Source organism: Grus americana, chromosome 3 (assembly GCF_028858705.1).
Source record: "Grus americana isolate bGruAme1 chromosome 3, bGruAme1.mat, whole genome shotgun sequence".
NCBI classification, from domain to species: Eukaryota; Metazoa; Chordata; class Aves; order Gruiformes; family Gruidae; genus Grus; species Grus americana.
In genome coordinates this window covers 110,776,683-110,788,588 of record NC_072854.1, presented here as the reverse complement: position 1 = coordinate 110,788,588, position 11,906 = coordinate 110,776,683, and the positions used below count along the sequence as shown (strand labels likewise).

General features: G+C 40.0%; 1 long non-coding RNA gene across 1 annotated transcript; it reads left to right on the top strand.

Moving 5' to 3' along the window:
- The first annotated feature begins 337 nt into the window (after positions 1-337).
- Positions 338-8,864, top strand: LOC129205211 (uncharacterized). Its single transcript, XR_008576652.1, has 5 exons — positions 338-1,170; positions 2,549-2,650; positions 3,139-3,297; positions 4,942-5,092; positions 6,492-8,864. It is a non-coding gene; the product is annotated as an uncharacterized LOC129205211 (long non-coding RNA).
- Positions 8,865-11,906: the final 3,042 nt, after the last annotated feature.

The window sequence follows — 11,906 nt, the reverse complement described above, 5'->3', positions numbered from 1 at the left end:
GCAATGCAATCCCCGGCGTTACCTCAGTGTGTGGTATAGACTCCTCTCATTTCAGATCCACAGTACCAATATTTCTAAGAGCAAATAACCACCAGAAGACTTATCTTGCCATGATAATGTGGCATTGTGAAGTAACAGATGCAACTATGTTTATATGTGCCTTTGAAATACAGTCTACAAAAAATTGACATGCCTGTAGTTTCCATTTGGAGGTTCACTTTGCAGAACAAATAGCATGGGAACTCTGTTGCCCTCTCCTAAATGGGTCAAACAAGGTCCAAATGGTAGGACTCAGCTGAGCACTGATGGGCAAGAAACTTCTTTCTCATGAAAAAAATATGAGCTTTGTGCTTGTTACTCTCAGCACTGTTGATTTCTGGGGTGCTGGGTTCCAAAATCAGCGTTTGGCAGCATCCTGATGGGCAGCTGTGGTGGTGCAGCGCTGTGTCACAGGGTGGGTGAAGCTCAGTAAATCAGGTTTTGATTTGCATTGCAAAAAAAATTATTGCTTGTCTTCAGACAATCTCAATGCTGTTGTGTCAGAAGCAAATTGGGTTCAAAAAGCTGTCTATGACCCAATGCTGGGTTGATTCCAGAGAACTGAATTTGCAAATTCAGAGCTGTGGCACTGTGTTGGACAGCGACGGCATAGAGGCATATGAACCAAATTTACATTAGCAAAAGTGAATGGAAGAAAATAAAAATAGAAAACAATACTTAAAAGAGCCAGATCATCTGAATTATTTGTCTGATGAACGATGAGTCTGTGAACATGGTGCCAGGCAGAACCATGCTTACAAACTAACATAAACTTTTTTTTCCCCTCACCCTGCCTCTGGTTTCTTGAGTACATCCTGACTGTAACATTTTGATGGGCCTGATACTGATGTCTGAGCAAAGGAGTTCTTGTAGAGATCCCCAGACTGCTCTGAGTGTCCTCAAGAGCAACACAGCTATGTCAGCCCAAAGCACAGTCTGTGTTAGCTAGTGCTGGCAAGTGACAGGTCTTATTAGTGTGCGTGGGGCACAGTGTTAACGTGTCTATGCTGCTTTTGTCTCTGGGAGAGCATCTCATCGTGGCATTGCTCTTGGCGATGTGGATGCAACATCTCGTATGGGTGCTAGTATAAGAATGTCTCTGCGTGGGATAAACACACCCAGAATATAGAGGTATGGAGAGAGTGTTTTCTTTCTTCTTTCTATAGTCTTTAAAATATTCTGGGCAGTTTATTGTGGAGTTATTTTCAATTGAATAAGAAGGTGATGAACTTAACTGATAGATGTGTGGGGATAGGTCTCTCAATGTGATGAACCAGAACTCCAGAATCCTGATGCTGAGATGCTTTGCCTGAATGTTTTTGTTTTTTTTTTTTTTGTAGGCATGTTCCTTAAATTACCCTTGGCTCTAAGGTCATGTTTTTGTTCTAGCCATACAGCTGGAGAGCAGAAGGCATAACGAGCCCCTGCCTCCTCTAGCCCCCATAAGAATGGTCGTGCCTTAGCCCAGTGACCTACATGTAAGAAACCTACATCCAGGTAAACCCGAGGCTGACCCTCTTTAAACCTTAGCACGTTGCCTCCTGAATTCAAGGAGCTTGTGAGCTTCTCCTAGTCAGAGGCAGCTGGGGTTGGTAGGGTCACTAATAGCCTCTGTGCCTATAACACTTTTTGGATTCAGGCACCAAAAATATAAGGTAGACCCTCCACCCTTTGAAGAGAAACACTGTTTTGTGCTCTCCATTGCATCGTGTGCTGTTAGGGGATGCACCCTCTTGGCGCTTCTCTTTTTGCACAGCCTCTAATGTAGGGGTTCGCTAAATGCCACAGTGTAGCCCTTGGTAATTCAACAAATAAAAAGGAAATGTAAATATTACGATGGTGTGAACGCTAAGTATTAATGCATCTAATAAAATGTTTGCTGGTGGAGCTCTCTCACTTGCTGGCAAATGCCATGACCCATATTATTCAGTGTATATTAAACAAGCTGTCACCTAAGCATATTTGTGAAAAATAATACTGGATGAAAAATGCACTTTGGGTATTTTGAATGTCTGCAGCATTTAATGTCTGCTTGCTGTATTTGCCAGAGCCAGCATAAAGTAAGTGCAAGGACAGCGTCCTCCTGTCAGTTAAGGTATCCATATACTGTCAACTCACAGCGCATCATGAATGCAGATTGTCCGATAATTTAAAAGTATTGTGCAGCATGGCAGGCTCACAGTTTCTGAGGTCTTATGTACATCATAAAAACCACACTGATAATTGTCCATAAAATAATCAACAACTTTAAAGTACAAATTTCTGGGGTGAAAACTAACAATCTGTGGGGAGGAAGATGTGGAAACTTTCCATCCTCTCTCTTCCTGAACCCCAAAAATGTAGGGACAAAAGGCGTGAGATTTGGAATAGACGATAAAACTTTTTTACCTGTGGACTCCTAGTTCAAATTCAATTTAGGCTACCAGTCAGGAAAGGTAATTAGCTGACAGCTGTTCTGTGACCTGCATAGGAGAAATTAGCTAATGAGTGTGGTCCATTTTCTTTTTAGCAGACAGGTACCTGCATCTCATCCAGAACGAGTCAGTGGCCTCCCCGGTGGTCCCGCAGCAGCCAAGGACATCCTGGCCATGGAAATAGACCTCACCCCAAGGTGCTGACACACACATGTGCGTACGAGGTCATTGGAAGAATGGAGGATAAATTCTGCACTTCTTCCAGGGATGCGAGTCCTGCCCCAAGTGTGACACCTGCTTTTAAAATTGTGACGGGAGGAGGTAGGGATGGCTGATGGCACTGATGAAGAAAGCTGTTGCCCAGGAGTAGGGTCCTTGCGTGCCACCCACCGCTACCCCGACCTGTCCTGTGGCCGGAGCAATGCTTGAGGGAGATGAAGTCCGTTCCATCTTCCCTGCTGGGAAGGCCTGAACCAGGAGGAGGGTCTTCACCTCAAACTAGTACTTAGGGCCAGGGGGAAGCTGCAAGTAAGGCAATCCCTCATTTGGGGGATATAAAATCAGCCTGCGGTTCCATAATATTCTCACTGCAAGACCTTTCACTTAATAGTCTTTAGACTGTTTTCTGTCTTTGCATTTCAATAGCAGTTTTCCTTTCCCCATCCTCTGTCATCTCTGACTGCAGATTCCTGGCACATAAGTCCCTGGCCCCCGCTGCATTTACTTTTCATTACGAATGGGTGGAGGCAATGTTGGCTCAGCTATGTTAAAAAAGTCTTTTCTGTCCCCAACTTTGTGGCATTTGATCTTTCCTGTTATTTTTGAGCTACAGTGCTTCACAAAAGTAAGTTCTTTCTTTGATTTTTCTTTGCTTTAATTCATACGGTGTGCAAGTAGAGATGTAATGTGGTCATGTTGACTTCATGTCAGACCGGTAGACAATTCCTAATTTTATTCCCCACTATTTCTCCCCATCAAATCTATCTCAGTTTCTATTCCACATCTTCCCGGAGCCATTCAAAGGCATCATTACTAGAGAACTGTCTTTGATCACTTGAAATAGACTTAAATACTTTCTCAGTGAATAGGCAGACATTACTTCATATCTCAATAAAGTAACTGCTGGTCTGATATTTAAATGTCATTTTGACACACTCCTGACCTATATGTCTTTGTTCCTTTGAAAAGCTTCAAGGCTGATGTCATATTTAAAAGTATTTAAATCAATCTTAAAGGGAAAAAAAAGAACAATTGTATGACACATTCTAGGGACAACTACTTTTTATAAGCACAGAGAATCAGTGATTCTTGTTCAGCATTAATATTTAATAAAGATTACAGAATACATCCTAGCAGATATGAAATTCACTCGAACTTTGTGAGCCCAGAAATTTGCATTGAGAGAAAAAAAAAAAAAGAAAAATAATGTCATTTCCCAAACTTAGGAGTGAACTTTTCTAGTGCTATACATATTGTTTGAGAAAAAAAATTCCTTTTCTTTCCTAGTATCAGATACTACTGAAAGCATCATCACAAATATCTCGCATCCCATGAAATCACTTAAAGAAAACTTTTTGAATTCAGTAGAATTTAGCTTTTCTTAGAACAAATCAGTGACTCCAACTGGGAGACGAGCAAGTCTGTGAGTGGTATCATCTAAGATCTGATCTAATCTCTGAACTGATCTGTCCAGAGATACAACTAGGGATGTTTTCAGGATTAGGATTTCCACTTTTTCACAAAGGGAAGAAGGACATCTGAAACTGTAGCAACAGGAAGAGTTCCAGAGAGAAAGCCTGATTACTACCTGGAAGCAAAAAGAAAAACAGCAGTTAAAAACTATTTTTTTGTTCACTGTAGTAGGATAGCATGAAATAAAGCATTTACTTGCATTTGCCTGTAATCCGTTAAAATAACAGGAAAGAAATGTTTAAATACATCAACATCTGTATAAGTAATACTGTCATTATTCCAGTCATTTCCAGATTACACAGGAGTAAATATGCATGGCAGTAATCTTTATACGTTTATCTCCTACTAGGCTGTGTATTTTATCCCCTATCTTTGCAACATCATTTGCAACCTTCTTCTTCCTGCTCGTCATCCAATTGGCAAGTTTTACATTCTGTATATGTTGGCAGAGAAGATTTGCATTTTGAAGCAAAAGCCAATTTAAGTGCAATACAACTTTCTAAAAGACTTGGCTCATTTTCCTAACCCATGAGGGCATGAAATGAGATAAAAATAGCTGGGTTTGCCTGTTTCTCTGAAAATGCCCTTGACCAGTAAGACATGTCCAGTAGTTCTTAGCTGTTCTTGTTTTTCTTCTGAACTCAGGAAAACAGGCTGTTGTGGAAACATTTAAAAAACATTCTCTTGAAAAATCTGTCTTTTCCATAAAAGTTAGAAAACATCATAGCACATTTAAGGCCAGTGGAAGGTTTATTGGAAGGTTTATATCACTGAGTGTTATTTTCCTCTATTCTAGGATGCCAGGCCTGGAGAGGAAATATTTGTAGCTGAGCTTCTCAGTGAGGTCCAGTCAAACCTTAAAGGCTCGTACATCTGCTCTGGCTCCAGCGTTGTTCCCCGAGATGCTGTGAGGTGGCCCTTGAGACTTCCCCTGCACGCGAGGCAAGGTAACTGATAGAGAAGTGAACGTTATGCTCATACGACATAAGCTGGTGCGATTTGGGAACTACCCGTAGGTCTGACCATGTGAGGAGGGAGGCGTGATCTCCTGCACTCCTGTTTCAGTCTGAAAGTCGTGTACCTGTGTTAACACTTTTGCAAGCCAACGTATCGCATCACCCAGCTCGGGACGCAGGTGGCACAGCTAGTGTTCGCTTGCACCCATCTGCAGCAAAACAATACCGAAATCTAGCAAACGTAATCGCAACAGCGAACGTGTATCTACATAAAGTCAGGTGCTGTTGGAGAGTTTAGGTGGAATATTCTATGTTAATTCCAAGCTATGTACCAAAGTACTATTTTCATCGCAGGGCACGTGTGGAGAGTAGTTTTAGGTTGGTGCTGTTAATGACACAGAAAACACCAGTGTGGGGTGTTTTCAAATACAGACTGCTGAGCACGGTCACAAAGTACAATGGAAAGTCTTACATATGAAACAAAAGAAATCAGTGGGCAGAACATGTATGAAGAAGTAATTTACAAGTTTATGAGAGCCTATAATTTTTTTTATTGTATAAAAATAGGTTTTCAGCTTGTCTGCCCCTGAATAAGTCTTAAATAATAAAATTTATTTTGGATGACTGATTATAGGACTCCAACCCAGGCAGTTTAAATCACATCTCCTGTCCACTTTAAGAAACAAAATGATTTTCCAGCTTTGACATCATGTATCAGGTTAAGTTTGAGTCGTAATGTAGTGGGGGCCCAATTCTGTTAGCCTAGCACGTAGCCATGAGGTCTGTATTTTTACTGTCATTAAAGCAGCCTTGAGCATAGCAGAATAAAGCAGTTCATCCAAGAATAGCAAGTTACTTTTTGGTCACCCGGTAAACTTATTTGGTTATTGCTTGCAAGCAGGATGGCAGATGAGGGTGTTGTCCTCTATGTGCAGAGAGAGATCCCTTCTATTTGCTACCAGGAACGTTTGCAGGAAATTCCTATTTTCCCTGTTAAGAGTTGTGTTTCTCAAACTCTCCATAGTTTAACAGGCAGGCTGCAACCCAGGGACAGGCTTTTCAAGGATACAGGTAACAAGAAGGGCTGTGCAGGCATATCCATATAATTGTAAAGGTAGATTACATTTTGTTATTATCTCTAGGCCTTGTCAGATTATTTGGTAAGCCTGTTTTTATTAATGCACTTATAATGGACAATGAAAGGCAGATGGAGTTTGGATAAATTCTCCTTCCTGGTGCAATATTGCAGATTAAGATGTGCTAAATTTATTATGCACTATAAATGCAATGTTTTTAATTCAAAGAATATCACAACATATTTTTTTTGGTATTCTTTTTCTGTTTGAAGTAATTAACATGAGGTGTGACAGCTCTTTATTTTCCCATTTAGGAGGAAATACAAGCACCAGTACATCTCCCTAACTGACTGGCAGAAAAAAACCCAAAGAGCTGATTACTGAGCAGTCCTCCTTCTTTTTCCATGCTGGACATGTTTGCACGCTGCAGAGTCCCTCAAACTGCCATCTCTCTTCATGCTCACCGGCCTCAGAGTGGAACTGAAGGGGGGGGGATGATTCCTTTCCCTGAGGACACTGACATTAGCAACAAGCAGTCAGTCATAAAGGATGCAACCAGAAAACGACAGTGGCACTTCCTAAATATCAAAGCAGCTATTCTAAGACAGAAGCAGAAGTATGTGTTGACAATGTTAGAAGATGAATGGCTAGATACAGTCAATTCCTTTTACAGAAAAGATTATTTTTCACAATTATTAATGTAGTATTTTAAATTTTTTTATTTGCTTTTTGCTTTTTTCTTCCTTCCTTTTCCCCCCTTTACTATGATACTTGAGATTGGCTGCCCTGATTCTTCTATGCTTTTATTCTGCTTATTAATTTGTTGTCCAAACTTCTTACAGTTCCCTAGGAGAAAAAAGCATCACCTCGGCATTGCTAGCTTTTATTCTTGCTTGTACCACTTGCTTCTTCTGAGCGTCCATTTAATACAGGCACTTCTTCGGTAAATGCCAATTACTTGTTTCATTATATTTCAAGCTCAAATATATTTGAGACACATCATACCTGAAGTTAACTATCTACCGTCTGATTCCATTCAGTGAAGGAAGCAGCCTACGCGTTAACTCAGTTAAGAGCCAGGCACATCCGCTTCCTGCTTCATGTAGCCGTGCATTGGATTTGATCGTGTATTATTATTTTGCGTCTATTTTGGTTTATGTCAGGATTACACAGTGAATGAGTTACTTTATTTCTTACATTTCCAGGTTAGATGTTAAAGTAAACTGCCATGGTTCTCTCTGTATGCAGTGAGCACATCAGCTGCAGTTCTTCGTACTGGGGATACTAATTTTTCAAAGAATTTATTACCATCACAAAATTCTATGAGTATAAAATTGAGATATGACTGCAGCGAGAGTAATCTTAATGTTTTCTTGGCTAATGTAAAGACAAGTCTTAAAGGAGGGAAAAATTTACTTTTGCTTTACATTTGCAATCCCCAGGCAACATTCAGTCATTTTAAAATTATCCTGAGTTGTTTAAACAACGTAGTAGCTTGTGTTCTTCAGAAATAGCTTTTGACACATTATCTTGCTGGTGAAACCTGTGTACTTAATGAGTCAAAGGGAACCGTTTTCCAAAACCCTCAGATATTTTGCATGGATATTCATCATTATCATTATCACCAGTCATCCTAGTGAACACCAGGAAAGCTGCATATTAGTCACTGTGAAAGGTGCTAGGTTGAACTATACATCACTGCTACCTTCTAATAGACTTTGAAACAGGATAGCATGATTTACATTTTTTTGCATTTTGGAAAATCAGATGAAGGCTCTTTTTCAAGTCCACAAGCATTCACCCTGCCAAATTAGCAATGATTCTTTGCCAGTTCATTACGGTGGGTACGAGGGAACCTTTAGGTAGGGAACATGTTGTCCTTGCTTGCACATGGGAGTCAGCAGTTGGGGTTTGTGATTACCACCTGCTGAAGCGTTTAGCAGTCCCACCTGGAGGACCTGATGAGACTGTTTAGCAGTGTTGCAACAGAGTGAAGGAGCTCAGTGGCAGCGCCCATCCTGCCTGTGCTTCAACAGGCTTCTCTCTATGCTCCCTAGATGCTGTAGACCTAGTGCCTGAAAGCTTCCTAAACATGGTAACTCTGCCAAACCGTGCAGCACTGAGACTGTGATTCTTCTTTGCGGCTGCTGCAGTAGTTGGCAATTGGTATGGTACAGGAGTCAGTGCAAGCAACAAAACAGAAGATTATACAGGTCTTTGAGAGGCTGGCCAGACAGAGCCTCCCCTCAGTAAGGTGCTCCCTTAGAGTGAAGGTGTCTAGCTGCTCATTACAAGTCTTTTCACATGCTGATCCCGATCAGTGGAGAAATTCCGAGTTATTTGGGGGGAAATAGGAGAAATCTTGAAGTCCCTGAATCAGAAGGACTATAAAAACATATGGGCAGGCCCAGAAACCCAGTTCCTGGGGTTCCTCACCTTCTTAAGTGGACAGATTTAAATGTGTCATCGCCTCCAGCACATCAAATACAAGAAATTTTCTCCATGCAAATAAAGTACTTTAAAGGTTTTTCTATATCAGGTCCTAGCAGCGGAGTGGGTCTCAATTCAAACCTGTCTTTTTCTCCTTCTTGATGCCATTATATCCAGATATTATCTGAGAGGGATTTTGTAGTGGTCATGGATAAGTTGTTTCAAATTAAATTTGGAAGAGTTTGATGCTCAGAAAACAATTATTCAAATAATCTATTATCCTTTGCTAATTTGATTGAATTTTCTTGGCTATAATCCAGGTAGGTAGCCATAAAAGTAATAGGCTCAATGGAGATAAAATAATTTAAGAATATGCTGTCAGGTATCTGAAAAATCATAAGTGACGATGTCAAACAACAGTAGATATTCTGTATTCTTGACTAATATGGAGCTTATAAAAAGATTTATAAGAAATTTTTCAAACTGTCATACATTACTACAACACCATTACAGATACTTGTGATTTTCATTTTCACAAGCTCCAATAGCATTACACCTACCTGTACTGATTTTATAATCTGTATAAACAACACTAAAGCCTTGCTCCCCTACTGGAGAAGTAGAAGAGGCGATTATCGTTTGGTTAATGTGCACAGTAGCCATATCATCATTGTGCTAAAGCTACTGTTACTGCAGCCATATATTATTGCTATAATGCAATAAGGACTCTGGAGTATTGTGGATGGGGCTCAGTGAATGATCAGCCTCCGATTATTCCAGCCTTTCACTGGCCACCTTCTCTGCACAGGGACTCCTAGGACTAAGCCCTCTACCCGATTCACCCGTTCTGCAACTGTGTCAGTCAAGTCACAGCTGTCTTTCATGTAGACTTATTAGGCTTTGTTTTCTTGTTTGTGGGGAAAAAAAAATTAAAAAAGGAATTGTTTTTTAAAAAGTTCAGGTTTTGGGTTAACCAGACAAGTGACAAACACCCATTCTCAGAACTAATCTCTCTGAGACTACAATCATATTGTTGATTTAATAGTAAAAAAGATAGGATTGGAAAATTAATATTTATAAAATCTGACCCAGAAATCTGACCAGAATTCTGACTGTTCATGCAAAACAAGTCATCTCCCTTTACTACTTGCTGCTCTGGCTTCCTCTCTAACACTCGGAATGTTTCTTCCATCTGTTTTACTTCACAACTTCTTGCTATATTAACCATAGTTCTCCGCTATGCAGTGAAAAGTGAGAACTCTCCTTGGCATCCTGTCTTCACGGTACTGCCATTCTTGCTGAATTCAATCTCAGTGATACGTGCTGGCTAGATTCATGTGTAACATCTAGTTGTGAGTAGTCATCTAATAAACAATTTATATGTACCTCAGTGAAATCAACAAACCAGCATCACCTTTACTTCACCTTTACTACATGGATTTAAAAAGTTATTTCATAAGAAAACAGATTCAGAAATCATAGTGAAGCCTTCCTCTGTGATGCTACAATAAGTAGTTTCTGCAGTCTGCTAGCAGAACAGAAGAAATATGTAAATGAAGAAGAAGAGAAAGTTATCAGAAGACGCCAGCAATGATGGTATTAGTTGGCTGCAACTCCTTATGAGGAAATTTTGTGGTCTGGGATTCTGTTAAGTATTGAAACATACTGTCAGTGAGACTGACATACTGTAATTGCTTAAGCCTTCTACCATAACCACGCAATTGTACTTTTTGCCAACATTAGAGCTTCTACATATGTAAGCAGAAAGCAATCAAGTCTTAACAAAGTTTTTAAAGAAGTCTTCTTATATGGATAATAAGTGTAAAGTGGCAGTGCAATGATTCATTGTGGGCTTGGGAGGGGGTATGTCCTTGCATTACTGGGGCAATAAAGCAAAGTTAAAGGAAAGAAAGAATCAAAAAGGAAGTGTGGACTGCCTGGGAAAAAAGTACATTTATAAACCACTGTCCTAATAAAATATTAATTCATTTAGAATGTATTAACAACAATATTTTAAACATACTTGCAAGGTTAAGCTTTGATAATGATGCATTAGATGGCATTATTGATGTACTAGTTAATCAGTAGAATAACTGTCCTAACCATAGGACACAGCCCCACATACAATGACAAATTAATGTGTAAATTGAATGGTTTCAGGAATAATAGGCCATTTGAGGATTTTGCTTTGGCGCTGTTTTCTTGAAATTAGCTCAGTGCTATCTGTCATTCATCTTGTACTTGCTGAACCAAAGGGGTTTGTGAGTTGGATAAGAAACTGCTGAAGGTTTTGCTTTGTTAGAAGATCTATTGATTTTCTCTGTAAACAATGTTGAACTCGAATTGTGTTTTATGTCTGTGGTGCAAGGGTGCAGTATTCCCTATTGTAACTTTAATAACTGCCACATGACTGTTTAGAAGGACGGTTCCAGGAGACAAATAGAGAAAGACCCGTTAAACGCTTAATAGTTGACAACAGAGTGTGTAAGCAAATGTGATGGAGAAAGACAAACTCTTTTCCCAGTTTTGAATCCTGTTGGATTAATGATAGAATTAACGTGAGGGGATGCATGTGTAAAGAACAACACCACTTTATTCCATGAAATTGGTGGCATGTCAAAGGATGCCCATTGTCAGAACCTTGTAGGACCACTACCAGTCTTGTAGGACAAGCACACTGAACAAAAAGCACAGAAAAAACTCTCCCAATTATGTGTCTTTTCCTTCTCAATGAGCTATCCCTAGCAGCTTTTAGATATGTAAGCAGCTGGTACCTGAACTGCAAATCTCTAAGGTGGAGAAGGAAAACTGACCATAGCTCAGCCAAAGAGACAACATCACTGTGTCTGATCAGCACCAGAAATTTGACCACTATGTAACTTAATTGGAGGAAAACGTGGATGCCTGTGGCTCTTCAGATACTTGCTCCCTCCACTCTCCCACCCCTTTCAATCTTATTTGTTCTTAGACATTTATATTCTTCCTACTGCAAACACCTATGTCCTTTTTGGGATCTGGCCCTCACGTCAAAAGTCAATGTGTGCTTTAGACCACTACAGTGGCATATTACCTCTGACTATATTTGATGTCCCCCTTGCCCTGCCATATATAATAACTTGTATATAGCATCTCAATAGCCTTGTTTTAACAAACAAACTTTGAGGACTACCTTGGGTATGAAGGTAAATTAGGCAGCAATGCCCCTAAAAGTTATGCTCGGTGTTACAACAGTGCAGTCCTTTTCTGGATCTAAGTGTTCTCAGAGTCTATCTTCAGCATAAAGCTGTTCATACCAGCTG